This window comes from Prionailurus viverrinus, chromosome A1 (assembly GCF_022837055.1).
Source record: "Prionailurus viverrinus isolate Anna chromosome A1, UM_Priviv_1.0, whole genome shotgun sequence".
Classification (NCBI taxonomy): Eukaryota; Metazoa; Chordata; class Mammalia; order Carnivora; family Felidae; genus Prionailurus; species Prionailurus viverrinus.
The window spans coordinates 5,188,729-5,202,874 of NC_062561.1; the positions used below are offsets into that span (position 1 = coordinate 5,188,729).

At 45.8% G+C, this 14,146-nt stretch overlaps 1 protein-coding gene across 11 annotated transcripts in view; it reads left to right on the top strand.

Moving 5' to 3' along the window:
- The window catches only part of LOC125172019 (phospholipid-transporting ATPase IB), a 647,472-nt gene that overhangs the window by 54,211 nt on the left and 579,115 nt on the right, over positions 1-14,146 (top strand). The window lies entirely within an intron of this gene.

Here is a 14,146-nt window from a genome sequence, read left to right on the forward strand (position 1 = left end):
TGCTGTGGACCCAGACACTTGCAGTGTCTGAAAGTGAATTAACTGGTGCTCAGCGTGCTGTGCTCTTAGGCCCCCCTCCTAGCACCCCAGGCCTTCAGATTTGACCTTGCACACCTCTCATACCACCCACACTGCTAATCCACTGTCATTTCCCCTGTTAACCAACAGCCTCTCCCAACCCTCTCTTTCCTTCCAGGGCCTGGTGTAGGAAGCCGTCAGCATCGCCCTGCCTGGCGCTCTTGTGTACAGACCCTCCACTGCGGAGGAACGGGGACCTGAATTAGAGGATCCCAACCCCTCTGGAATAATACATCTAATGTTTGCACAGACCCCAGGGAAGCTCTGTCTTAGAGAGGGGTCGGCTGAGATCCTCCTGCAGTCTTTAAAAGGCTCTGCGGAAAGGGCAACTCTATAGAAGTTCACGAATAGGGTTTCAGCCTCGCCGCTCCCAGCCCTCCCTCCACCTGGGAGCTCTGATCTCCTCGGACAAGGCCGCTCCCCCTGCCTCTTCCCCTGTTCGCCCTGTTAGAGGACTTTTTTTAAGTTAAATCATGACTCTCCTACAGATAGCGTTCAGGAGGGAGCCGGTAAGATGTTACAGTCCATTCAAAGCATAATCCAAAGAAGACACATTTCTAGATCAGGAATACTGAAGTGTTTATGTGTATAGAGGCAAAATTAGCATTTTTCTGCAGAATGGGGAGGGGGGCGTAAATTGAACTGCCTGCCATCTGGCAGCATTTCCTTGTCTACAGGCAAGAATTACTTTGAATTGCCTTCAGTTGTCTGCAATTCACAGAACTCAAAGACAATGAGAAGCGAGAATCAAATAACCTGGAAAGACGTGAGCTGGACATTTCATGGTTTTCTACCGCAGCACAAATTTTGCCCACTTTGGCTTTATGCACTTACGTTGCACAGTCCATTTGCAGGAGGCAATTTATCCTAAATTGGGCTGCTCTGAGATTTCTCACCCAAGCCCTTGTGTTGAAACAGGAGCACAGAGTCTAATGAACGGAGGGGAGGGGTCCTTAAGGTAGTGGACTTGATGGCAGGAGGGGAAGAAGGAGAATGCAGGTGGGGGAGGGCCGGATCAGAATCACCCGTAGGGCCGTGTGCGCACGCACGCGTGTGTGCACACGCATGTGAGGATTTCGGAAAAGCTCTCTGCCTCCTTGTTGAGACGCAGGGCTGCTCTTAACACTTCAGGACTCCATCCTCGTCAGGCGAAGCAATGACTCGCGGCTTGTCCCTAGAGGCTGGAATTCTAGTCCTGATGAACCACTGGCACCCCTTGGGGGCTTTGGTCCCATCGCTTGACTTTAGATCCCTTCATCTAAGGTGTGGGGAAATACGGAGGTGCCTGTCGTACACGTTTGTTAGAGGATCAGCTCAGAGAGCGCGCACTGAAGTCGTTTGCATGCGATGAAACGCAGCATACGTCTTCCCGTTACTTTGTGTCCCCTGTCCTCGCTGCTGGTTATGGTCTTTCACTCCCGAGAGCAGACAGCACAAAGGTCTCGAGTCAGATCCTTCTAGCTGTCCTTCCCTGTAGTGTGTGGACTGGACAGACCGCTGCACTTCTCTGAGCCCTGGAGGTCTCTCATCTTTCAAGCAGAGGTACCAGCACTTACCTCCGAGGCTCTTGCAGAGTTGAAGTGAAATGGCTTGTAAAGTACCTGGCACTCAGCAGGTGCTCTCCCAAGGTGACTTTGCTGCCATTCTGCTGCCCATCGTCCTGGGCCTACTGACTTGACCCTCAGTCACTGAGGAGTGGGGGGGGGGGGGGCTCAAGATGGGGCACGTACCCCTACATTGTCCAAATCATAAAACTAATCAGGAAGTTGAACCACCACCCCGGGTACTCTCGCTAGGCTCTCCGAGTTTGCAGTCATAGAGAAGTGCTGTGATTCGAATAGGGAATAGTAATGGGAACTGTCAGCAAGTTTGATTTTTTCCCACCAGCTACAGCGTATTTAGTACAAGCATTGACCCCGGGTAGACTTCTAAAGAACTATTAAGACGTTAGGGAACTTATATTTATTACATTTAATTGGAAATATAAGCTTGGCACGTAGGAAATACGAAAGGAGTAGAGCAGTAAATAAATGATAAATGCAGTAGGTGGTCAGGGAAGGGTCTGGTTCCCTGTGCATCCTTCTTAACAATCCAAATAATGGGCCATCTTGGCTAGGATTCTGCCACCAATTGATGGGGGCAAAGAACTGAGGCAGGTGTGTGAAGAGTTCTAGAAAGGACTCTCATAGATTACTCATGGCAAAGCACGACTGTGTGCGCCTATGTGCGTGGCTGAGTGAATTAAATCCTCTTCTCAGAGTTCTAAGCTTTTATATTGAAGGGTCTCTGTGGACAGACCAGTCATAGAAGCAAAGCCTTTCTTTCTTTCTTTCTTTCTCTCTTTCTTTCTTTCTCTCTTTCTTTCTTTCTTTCTTTCTCTCTTTCTTTCTTTCTTTCTTTCTTTCTTTCTTTCTTTCTTTCTTTCTTTCTTTCTTTCATTTTTTTAGAAGCAAAGCCTTTAAACCAAAGCTTTAGGAACACGTGACATCATTTTCAGGGTGGGGAGAGGCCCGAACGGGATTCCTCTTTTTCCTTTCAGACCTGTGCCTGTCTTTGTGTAATTTACTTATTTTTGTTTGTTTTTAGAATCATTTGAAAAGAACTGCTTTAGAATTAATCAGCTGGAGGAGGGTCGATACCGGCAGGGTCACCAGCGGGCCGAGGGGCGATGAAATACAAGGATGGAAGGGGACGGGTGGGTCAGGGGAGGGGAGCGAGGTTTCAGTCAGAGCAGAGACGGGGCTTCGGAGGAAGGTAGGTCTTTGTCTGCATTTTATTTTATTTTTAAAGTTTATTTATTTATTGTGGAAGGGAGAGAGAGAGAGTGAGCACGAGCAGGGGAGGGGCAGAGAGAGAGAATCCCAAGCAGGCTCCACACTGTCCACGCAAAGTCCCAGCTTAAGGCTTGATCTCACCAGCCAGGAGATCATGACCTGAGCTGAAATCAAGAGTCTGACTCTTAACCGACTGAGCCACCGAGGGGCCCCTTTTGTCTGCATTTTAAACCTGTTTTTTTTCTTTTCTTTTCTTTTCTTTTCTTTTCTTTTCTTTTCTTTTCTTTTCTTTTCTTTTCTTTTCTCTCCTCTCCTCTCCTCCCCTCCCCTCCCCTCCCCTCCCCTCCCCTCCCCTCTCCTCTCCTCTCCTTCCTAACAGCAATGTGCTATGCCAAGAATTATTCCATTGAATACTAGATATGCTTTTAGATGCAATGTGTGAGCACTAGATAAAATTTTTGGTGATAACAGAGATGGGCTTAGTATTTAATTTGTAAAGTTTCATGCTTTAATTAACATGGCCACGGATAGTTTTCAGGGAATATCCGGAATGTTGATGGTTGGAATGGAGATCCAAACTGGGGACTTGAACATACGGGCCCCTTTCAAGTCTTGTTCTTTTAGTGAAATTCAAGCTTTAAATGATGAACTTAAGTTTTAAGATTTAGCTGGTGTAGCTATAAACAGCTCGGTACAAACTGCTTTTTTTTTTTTTAATTTTTTAAATCTTTATTTTCGAGACAGAGAAGGAGAGAGAGAGAGAGAGAGACAGTGCGGTGGGGGAGGGGCAGAGAGAGAGGGAGACACAGAATCTGAAGCAGGGTCCAGGCTCCGAGCTGTCGGCACAGAGCCCGACGTGGGGCTCGAACTCCTGAGCTGTGAGATCATGACCTGAGCAGAAGTCGGACACTTAACCGACTGAGCCACCCAGGCGCCCCCAAACTGAATTTATTTTTAAATTGCTTCCTTGGGATATCTCGCTGAAGTTATTTGATTTAAACTGCCTTCCCTTTATTTCCAAAACTTTGATTCAAGTTCCAGGACTGAATATGAATACCTAGGATTTTTTCTATTGTGTAAAGTGCATTACAACTCTGGATGGACGGAAATCTCATTCTTTAAAAAAATATTTTTTAATGTTTATTTTTGAGAGAGAGAGACAGCGTGAGCGAGCAGGGGAGGAGCAGAGAGAGGGAGACACAGAATCTGGAGCAGGCTGCAGGCTCTGAGCTGCCAGCACAGAGCTGGACACGGGGCTCAAACCCATGAACTGTGAGATCACGACCTGAGCTGAAGTCGGACGCTTAACTGACTGAGCCACCCAGGCACCCCATCATTCTTTAAAAATATGTCACTACTAAACATCTTGGTAAAGAATGCACAGGTCAGGGGCGCCTGGGTGGCTCAGTTGGTTAAGTGTCTGACCCTTGGTTTTGTCTTAGATCATGATCTCATGGTTTGTGAGATTGAGCCCTGAGAGTTGGGCTCTGCCTGCTTGGACCTTCTGTCTCCCCCTTTCTCTCTGCCCCTCCCCTGCTCATGCTCTCCCTCTCTCTCTCTCCTCCCTGCCCCCCAAATAAAGAAATAAACATTAAAAAATGCACAGTTCTAACTTGATTTCGCATAGAATAGTCCCTTAGTGGTTCTGGTACTTTAGTGGATGACCAGATAACTACTTAGTGTCAACCAAGAAAAAGAGGCAGAACTGAAATAAAATAAAAGCAGTTATTTGGGGTCTGAGAATTGCGATTTGGAGGCACAGATTTGGATAACAACCCACATTGCATCCCACTAGGGAGCCAAAGTCAGGAGTTTTTAAATATTTTTTTTTTCATATATGTATTTTTTCATGTATTTTGAGAGAGAGAGACTGTGTGAGAGTGGGCACGTGTGTGAGCTAGCAGGGGAGGGGCAGAGAGAGAGAGAAAGAGAGAGAGAGAGAATCCCAAGCAGGCTCTGTGTTGTCAGCTCAGGGTCTGATGCGGGGCTCAATCTCACACACCATGAGAGATCGTGACCTGAGCTGAGATCAGGAGTCTGACGCTTAACCAACAGAGCCACCCAGGCGTCCCAAGGCCCATCTCCTTAATGGCCTCCTGACTCCCTTTCAGAACCCCTTGATGTAAGGGACTCCATTTTCTTTCACCTTTCACATTAGGAACGCATTTTGTCTTCAGAGCCTTGTTCTTCACTGTGTGTAACGCATAGCAACTATACTTTTTACATTTGTCTACCTGTTTCTCCATAGCTTATGGTCTCTCTTTTCCTTTCATTTTTTAAAAAAATTTTTTTAGATGTTTATTCATTTTTTGAGAGAGACAGAGCATGAGTGGGGGAGGGGCAGAGAGAGAGGGAGACACAGAATCCGAAGCAGGCTCCAGGCTCTGAGCCGTCAGCACGGAGCCCGACGCGGGGCTCGAACTCGTGAACCGTGAGATCGTGACCTGAGCCAAAGTCAGATGCTTAATCAACTGAGCCACCCAGGCACTCCTCTCTTCCTTTTAAAGGAGAAGTAAGCCATATGGCAACTTGAGAATTACACGAGTAACTATTACTTTGTACCTGCACAGCACTAGAAGTACACAGCAGACCCCCCAAAAGAAGGAGGCTGATCTATGACTTTGTACGGCGGGATCTACTGGGCGTCGTGAAAATCTCTGGAGATGAAGCGATTGTATAGGACGCGTTTGCTGCTAATATGGAGGCTGGCATATTTAACCTCTGACTGAGGTTCCCTGTGAGGATATTTGAGTCTTTTTTGCTCCTTTAGGATTCACCATCTTTTTCCATATCGTGGAGTACCTCGAACTGAGCCCCTTGTTAAATCCCCCTGTCATTCCCGCCAATTATAAAGCGGTGATGATGAGCAATTATTGGGAGGTGATTAAAACAGGCCTGCAGGTATAGGGCTCAAACTTTGCTTTCTGGTCCTCGGGAAGGACGAAGCCACAGAACTGTCTTTTTCTGGCTCATTCCTTAACTGTAGTGCTAGTTAAGTAGACAAAACACTTCCGAATCAAGGGGAATATAGAGAATTCCTTAAGGACTTAATAAACACCTTCAGAGGCTCTCTGAAAGTATGTATTATTTACCTGTGGATTTTGACAGAAGCATTTGTCTGTAGACTGAGATGCTTCTTTTAAAAGCGTGGGCTTGTTTTTCATGCCTCATGTAAGGGTGCCGCTGAGGTTTGAGAGTGCGCATGCTTGGTCCACCACACCCTCTACCTAGAGGTTTGTCTCCATAAGGCCTGTGACTCAAAGTCGTCCTGTCATTGTGGGCTTGTCAGTAAGTGTCCCTACCTTCCCTGTGTTGCAAGTTAAAAAAAGTTACCCAAAGGTATTTAAATAAAGGTCACAAGCAGGTCCCGTTAACGGTCCTCTATCTTCAATCAAATTGCAAACCTGGCCTTCACCCTTCTTCCTTCACCCTCTGCCGCCACCACAAGGACTAATATGCCCGGGCTTCCGCGTTCTGGCTCTGGGAGAGGGGAGCGCGTTGTCCTGTGGGACTTGGGGAGGCTCCTGAGTGGGGAGGGCTGGGGCGTGGAGCGGGAATGGGGGTCAGCTGTCACAGGCCGGGGAGAGAGAGGAGGCCTTTCCTCGAGGCCCAGCACAGGCTCACCAAATCCTGTCCTGCTGAAAGTGCTCTTCAGTCTGTAATGTGTGTAATGCCACTGATTATGTGATTCTGACTTGAGTCCCTCTTCCTGCCCTGTGGCGTTTCTCTTATAGCTGATGGGTCTAAAAGCACTTTTAACCTTATGGCCTCTGTAACCACATTGTCAAGCAGGGTGCTTCTGGATGTCAGCGACCTTCCAATTTAGGAGTGACTTGATTGGTGATTACTTTCTTCTCTCTCCCCCTCTGCACTTCCAGGCAGAATGTTCCAGGTCTCTGCACACAGTTAGGTTTAACTGCTGTTACTCTTTTTTTTTTTTTTTTTTTAACGTTTGTTCATTTCTGGGACAGAGAGAGAGCATGAACGGGGGAGGGTCAGAGAGAGGGAGACACAGAATCCGAAACAGGCTCCAGGCTCTGAGCTGTCAGCACAGAGCCCGACGCGGGGCTCGAACTCACAGACCACGAGATCATGACCTGAGCTGAAGTCGGACGCTCAACCGACTGAGCTACCCAGGCGCCCCTTAACTGCTATTACTCTTAACGTAAAGTGTATGGCAGAACAGATTGAAGCCCCTATAGGATTTCCTTGAGACTGAATCGTAAAGAAGTCAGTTAAAGTTCTTTTTCAGAAACAAGTTCGCTTAATCCAAGTCATTTTATTGAATGGTTTCGGTAAAGACGTGTGGTCAGTTTTTCCCTCCTAGACCCCCGGGCGTTCCAGTGATGATTGTGGCACTTGAGCTTGTGTTTTAGCTATTAAGGGTTCTTGATGGTTCCAAACGCAGCCTGCCTCCTGAATGTAAGCGGCCGTCAGAAGCACGGGCCTGAACTGCGTGCTCTGTGAAAGTCTCTGCGGACGGGCCTCTCTTTTCCTTCCGTTCCCGTCAGCGTGTCTGTGTATGTGCTCCGTTACTGCTGTGTTTCCAATATACATCTTTCCCATTGGGCTTTCCTCCCACTCTTGTCCAAGATCAATCCTTCCGTTTAAAAGCTAGAAACTTGCCCCCCCCCCCAAAAAAAGTATGGAGGACACACAGTGCTTTCTAAGTGGAATCTATCGAGATGTGGTTTAATGGAGGGTGAGAAGCTGGACAGATTCCTGGGACCAGAGTCCAAGTTGATACTGTTTTCTGATTGTATCCCCACCCCCACCCTAGTTGAGCTTTATTGTTGAACCTGAATAAAGAAATCTCTCGTTATTTTAAGGCCTTTCCCGTTAAATCTTAACGTTTTAAATTTGGAGGGTGCAGGGGAGGATAAAACTTGACTCTCTAAAAAATTAGGTATTTGGGTATAATTCCGTTTTGTTTCTTGTTTCCCATAACCCCAAGGGTCCCTCTTATTGGAAGCATTAGAATTTTACTCCTCAGGTCTCCTTGGAAGGCAAATCTTTGATAAAGTGTGGGACATTTGAGTTTGTCCTGGCAACCTCCTGTTTGTTCTCTGTATTTGAGTCTAGTTTTTTTTTTTTTTTTTTTTTTTTTTTTTACATTACACACATAAGCGAAATCATATGGTATTTCTTGTTCTGTGACTTGTTTTTACTTAGTAGAATGACCTTCTAGGTCCATCCATGTTGTCACGAATGGCAAGATTTCATTGTTTTTCATGCGTGTGTCTCACATCTTCTTTATCCAAGCATCTAACTGTCTATGCTGTTGCCGTGTCTTGGCTCTCGTAAATAACACTGCAATAAACGTGGGGGTGCATCGATCTTTTCAATTTAGTGTCTTCATTTTATTTGGGTAAATATCCAGAAGTGGAATTACTGGATCGTATAGTATTTCTATTTTTAATATATATTTTTTTAGATTCCAGGGGAAGTAGGCAGTTAGAGTCTAAAGAAGACATCAAGCATGTTCATTCTTTGGAAAGATTCCTCCAAATCTGGTTGTGGTCTGCAAGGAGGAAAACCAGGCAGCTGAATGGATGGGTGTTCTTAATGCTAGAGCCATTTGTGCCCCTTGAGCGTTGCATTTTAAGTGTATTAATTATTCAAGAAACTGGTAAATGTAATAGACTGTCAAGTACCGTGTGGGAACTTGGGGTCGTGCAGGAACCTGGCGCATTCAGAATTCACTCATTGCTCCCGTGCCGGGGTGCAACAGTAGATGAGGCCGGAGGAGTCACTCCGCCTTGTGTGATTTCCACGGGTGTTCGGGTTTATCACGTAGGCCAGGAGGGCCCTGGTAGGTGGGAGGTGCTGTCACAAGCCTGGAGTGATGGGTCAGGTGTCGGTGACGAGGGAGGCAGTCTGGGCAGGAGTCAGCAGGTGTGTGATGATCCAGCCGGTGAGGATGAGACCCTGGAGAGGGATGGCTGGGGAGGAGGGGCTGGGCTTCTAGAGATGAAACCTGTGCGGTGCCTCCAAGACGGAGAATCAGTGGTGGCTCTGATGTTTGTGGTTTGAGAGCTTAATATAAACACCAGATTCGATGAGGAAAGCTCAGTTTGGATTTAGAGTGTTGGAGAAGTATGTGGGACCTCTGGGTGGAGATGTCTGCTAAGCAACTGGAAGCCTGGGCTCATGTCCATGAGTGAGGTCTGGGACCCAGACCAGCTCAGAAAAGGACGGCGTAATCTTGGGTGAATGTGCAGCCTGGGTGGGAGCTGAAAACAGAACGGTGGAGCCTCACGTGTGGGGGGATGGTCAGAGGGGGACATTCGGGTGGAAAGAGAAAACAACAACAGATTCCTAGAAACCCAAACAGGGACTGTGGTAACATGGAGGAGATGTTACTTTATAAGGCTGAACGCTACGGAGGGGTTTGTAGGAATGAACATGTGGACAGCTGGATTTGGTAGGTAGGGGGTTGCCCTTGATCTTAGGAAGAGTGATTCCAGAAGATGGTAACAAGGAAGCACTGTAGTGGGTTGAGGAACGGTGGTTAGACATGAGGGTTGTTGGGGATGTTCTGAGAGATGAAAAGGCGGAAGGTTATGGTACAGAATTGAGCGTACTTAACAGGAATGGAATAGTTGGTGCGGTCTCTACTTGCGGGTGTATTCTTACCTCAAACGTATTTGACAAAGTAGGCACTCATTGTATGTGTAATACATGTGCAATACATATGCGTCTATAACATGTAAATTACTCAAATGATATACACATAGATGTAAACCTGTCTCTTGACTATTTTGATTAAAAAAAGCCTTTGAACGGACCGGAAAACCTCAACACTTAATTTTATATGCTTTCTCTAAACAGATTTTAATTGACACATTCTAATGGGGACCTTTACTTTGGTCGGGGGAAATCCCACGTAGTCACAGTGGAAAGGGAATCGATTCCTCCTCCCCCTCCCCCGCTCTAGGAAACAACCCGAGGTTATCTGAGATCCAGTTTTAGTACTTAGTTGATTGCTTCTAATTAGGCAATGGTCTTGCTTTCACATGAGGAGCCTCTTAGTAAAATGTGAACTCGTAGCATTTTTTAGAAGTTTAATTCTTCATTGAGATATAACCTACGCACCGAAAAGTGCATGACTGTTTTTTAATGAGCTGTCATTCGTACATCAAATTCACTTCTTTAAAACGTAGACTTCAGTGGCTTTTAGTACCTTCTGAAAGCAGCTATCGCCACTATCTAATTCCAGCACATTTTTATTCCCCGCCCCCATACTCCCCTACCTTCCCTGGAGCCCCGAGCAATCACTAACCTATTTTCTGCCTCTATGGATTTGTCCGTTACGGACCTTTCCCATAAGTGGAATCATCCACTATGTGGTGTTTTGTGTGGGGCTCCTTAGCGTGATGTTTTCAAGGGTCACCTGTGTTACAGGATGAATTTGAATGTGATTTACTTGTGGTCAGATAATATTCCGTTGTACAGACATACCACATTTTGTTTATCCACGCCCGTGAGTGACTTTTAACGTTCTCATTTTTAAAGCTTCGGGGCCTGGTTTGTGCGTGCCGAAGCACATAGGGGCCCGCCCAGAGGCTGTGCCATCAGCTTCGCCCACATCACTGGGCACTTGAGGTTCCTATGCTGATTGACCTCGGAGGCCTTGTGTGTCTGCATGCTCGTGTGCCCACAGCCACGGGACAGCTTTGGGTTTTATCTGCACTGAATCCCAGGCGAGGGTGTTTCTAGGGACCCTAGGATGGAGCAGAGACCCCATGCAAAGTGTCCGTTGACTTTCGTCGCTGGGGATCTGCAGACTTGCATAAATGTGGAATGAACTCCACCACCCCCCCCCCCCCCCCCCCCCGGTGTGGATATTGACTAGTTTGGGAGCTTTGATGGTTCCTAGCAAATACTTGGGGCTGACATCTGGTCATATGTGTATGTGAGCTGAGCAGGGTGTCTCCGAGGCCTGGTGGAGTCTCCTGGGCAGGGACGCCCGGGGGCCGAGAGCCGGGCTCCTGCCGATCAAGGTCATGTCCCTGAGGTTTGTTCAAGTGGACTAGCCTGCTCATTTTCTTTCTGTCCACTTTTTCTGTGGGCGATGTGACCCTGTTTACATCTCTCAAAAGGAAGCACTCCCAGAAAAACCCCTTTAGGATTCGTAACTAAGTGGGCTTGTAGGGATTTACGTGTTCTTAGGTGGGTAAATGTTCTTTCATAGAGCCTAACACCTTTGCTTTTATATTTTTCCCCTAAGTATACATAATTGACGTCTCAGTAAATGACGCAGACGGTTTGTGACCGAAGTTCCCCAGCACTCATGCTAAGCTAACGAGGTGCACCCAGACATTGGGTTTTCTTGGCTCTACCTGAAAAGGGGGGTCGTCAGCTTTAGGGAGATTCCTTGTATACTTTGTCAGTTCAGGGGAAATCTAAACAAGTCCAGGAATGACTTCTAATTGTTTTTTCCTTTTGTTTTTATTTTTTATTTTATTTTTTTAATGTTTATTTTTGAAAGAGAGAGAGAGAGAGAGGGAGGGAGAGAGAGAGAGAGAGAGAGAGAGAGAACAGGGGAGGAGCAGAGAGATAGGGAGACAATCAGAAGCAGGCTCCAGGCTCTGAGCTGTCAGCACAGAGCCTGCCGCAGGGCTCGAACTCACGAACCGTGAGATCACGACCTGAGCCGAAGCTGGACGCTCAACTGACTGAACCACCCAGGCGACCTGCTTTTTTCCTTTTGTTTAAAAAAAAATTTTTTTTATTCTTTATTTTTGAGAGACAAAGACAGAGCATGAGCAGGGAAGGGGCAGAGAGAGAGGGAGACACAGAGCCCGCCGTGAGGCTCAAACTCACGAACCGCGAGATCATGACCTGAGCCCAAGTCAGATGCTTAACCGACTGAGCCACCCAGGTACCCCTTTTCCTTTTGTTTTTAAACCATGAGAGTTGTTGCAAGGTCTGAGTTCCTGAGCTTTGGCCCCATGTCTTTCTGTGACTATATGGAAAAGACATTTTGTAATGTGTTTATTCCTTGACTTGGGTGTGTGTGGATGGGGGGACGAGGAAGGAGTGGTGGCGACTTGATGTGAAGATCTCAGTTGTGTCCTGCAGTTCATATTGTTTCTCGCCTGTTTTTGAAGTGTTCCTTGCATATATGAGAGTAAAACGCACATGCTTGATTCTTGAGGTTTTGACTGCAGTTCTTAATTGCATGCAGAACTCTCAGGCATTAGAAGTGGGAAATATAGGGGCGCCTGGGGGGCTCAGTTGGTTCAGCATAGGACTTCAGCTCAGGTCATGATCTTGTGGTCTGTGAGTTCTAGCCCCATGTCCGGCTCCGTGCCGACAGCTCGGAGCCTGGAGCCTGCTTTGGATTCTGTGTCTCCCTCTCTCTCTCTCTCCCCCTCTCCCGCTCACGCTCTGTCTCTGTCTCTCAAATAAATAAAAAAACGTTAAAAAAGTTTTAAAAAATCTATTAATTTTGGAACTACCATTTGGCCAGAATGTTACTTATTTTTCCCCTACTTTTAGATCACGGGATAAACTGATCTCATGAAAAGTTTTGCACAGTTAAATAGAAAGAACCGCTCTGTGCATGTGCGTGCCTTTTCTGACTAAATTTAAGCTGTTCGCTGTCTTTTTTTTTATCGGTTCACGACCATAAAATTTAGCACTGGAGATTTCAAATTTACCTTCAGTTATGGTGCAATAATTTGACTCTGAAGATGTATCCATAACCTTCCAATTAGGGTCAGAATTAGTCATTTGGATTCGGAGCAATATTTCGACCATGTAGACATTGTTAATAACTGCTTTAACTGTAATTTAAAAACTCAGATGTTTACATATTTTGCTTTTTTTTCCTCCCAGGGCTATGTTTAAGCTAAGAAATCAGATGGCTTTTCCACAGATCAAAGGCCTATAAAATTAGTCTTCAAAGCCTTTGAAGCTGCAATATTTCAGGAAATAGTGTAAATACAATCAATCGACTCTTTTTAAAATAAAGCTTTTCCTGCTATCGCTAGGGATTTGTATTTAGCATTTCTAAAAGTTTCTTGATGGTAAAAACCTCACCATTAAACAGGATTAGAGACTCATGTATTTTTTAAAGTCAGGATTACAAGTGGATTTTAAAGAAAATCCATTAAGGGAAACTTCTACTTTAGCTGAAGCCTGAAAGAATGGGTAGGGGAAGAGAGGTTGAAGGAGTGTATAATCTGCTTTAGAGAGAAAGTGAGACAAACTTTATTTTTTTATTTATTTTTATTTTTTAAACGTTTATTTATTTATTTCTTTATTTTTATTAAAAAAAATTTTTTTTTCAACGTTTATTTATTTTTGGGACAGAGAGAGACAGAGCATGAACGGGGGAAGGGCAGAGAGAGAGGGAGACACAGAATTGGAAGCAGGCTCCAGGCTCCGAGCCATCAGCCCAGAGCCCGACGCGGGGCTCGAACTCACGGACCGCGAGATCGTGACCTGGCTGAAGTCGGACGCTTAACCGACTGCGCCACCTAGGCGCCCCTAAACGTTTATTTATTTTTGAGACAGAGAGAGACAGAGCATGAACGGGGGAGGGGCAGAAAGAGAGGGAGACACAGAATCTGAAACAGGCTCCAGGCTCTGAGCCGTCAGCCCAGAGCCCGACGCGGGGCTCGAACTCACGGACTGCGAGATCGTGACCTGAGCTGAAGTCGGACGCTTAACTGACTGAGCCACCCAGGCGCCCCGAGACAAACTTTAAACAAGTAGACACTCTGGGATCTTCGTAATTCCCAAAAGGATTCTTCACCATTGGGCAATCTCCAGTTTAGATACAGGACACGTATGTTGATGAGATAAGGCAGCCTTAATTTATGAATCCAGTGTTAAGAAGGCAGTTTTTAAAAAATAAGAAAATAGAAAGGAAAACAACCTTCCTATTTTAATCTTTTTCTGATCCTAAAATGTTCTTTTAGAAAATGAAATTAAGAACAGGAATAAAGAAGAAATAAGCCGTTTATATCCATAAAGTCTAAAGAAGAGAAGTACTGTTAACATTTTGGAATATGAAGGAATTCTTAAGGAATATGAAGGGTCTTAAGGCTTTTCCCCAGTTTGTTATATTTGTTATTTTTCAGAGTCACCATTTAAAAATCTTAGATGAATGAATGTGTCTAAAGGATTCTGTGATCCTGAGTGGATTTTTAACCAGGAGTGGGGGGCGGCGGAGGGGAACAGGTAAACTTTGAGAAAAAGGAAGTTCTGGGTAGGAGATTTGCAACCTAGGGAAATTCAGTAAATATTGAAGACCAAATCCTGTCTTCAAAACGTATTTTCCA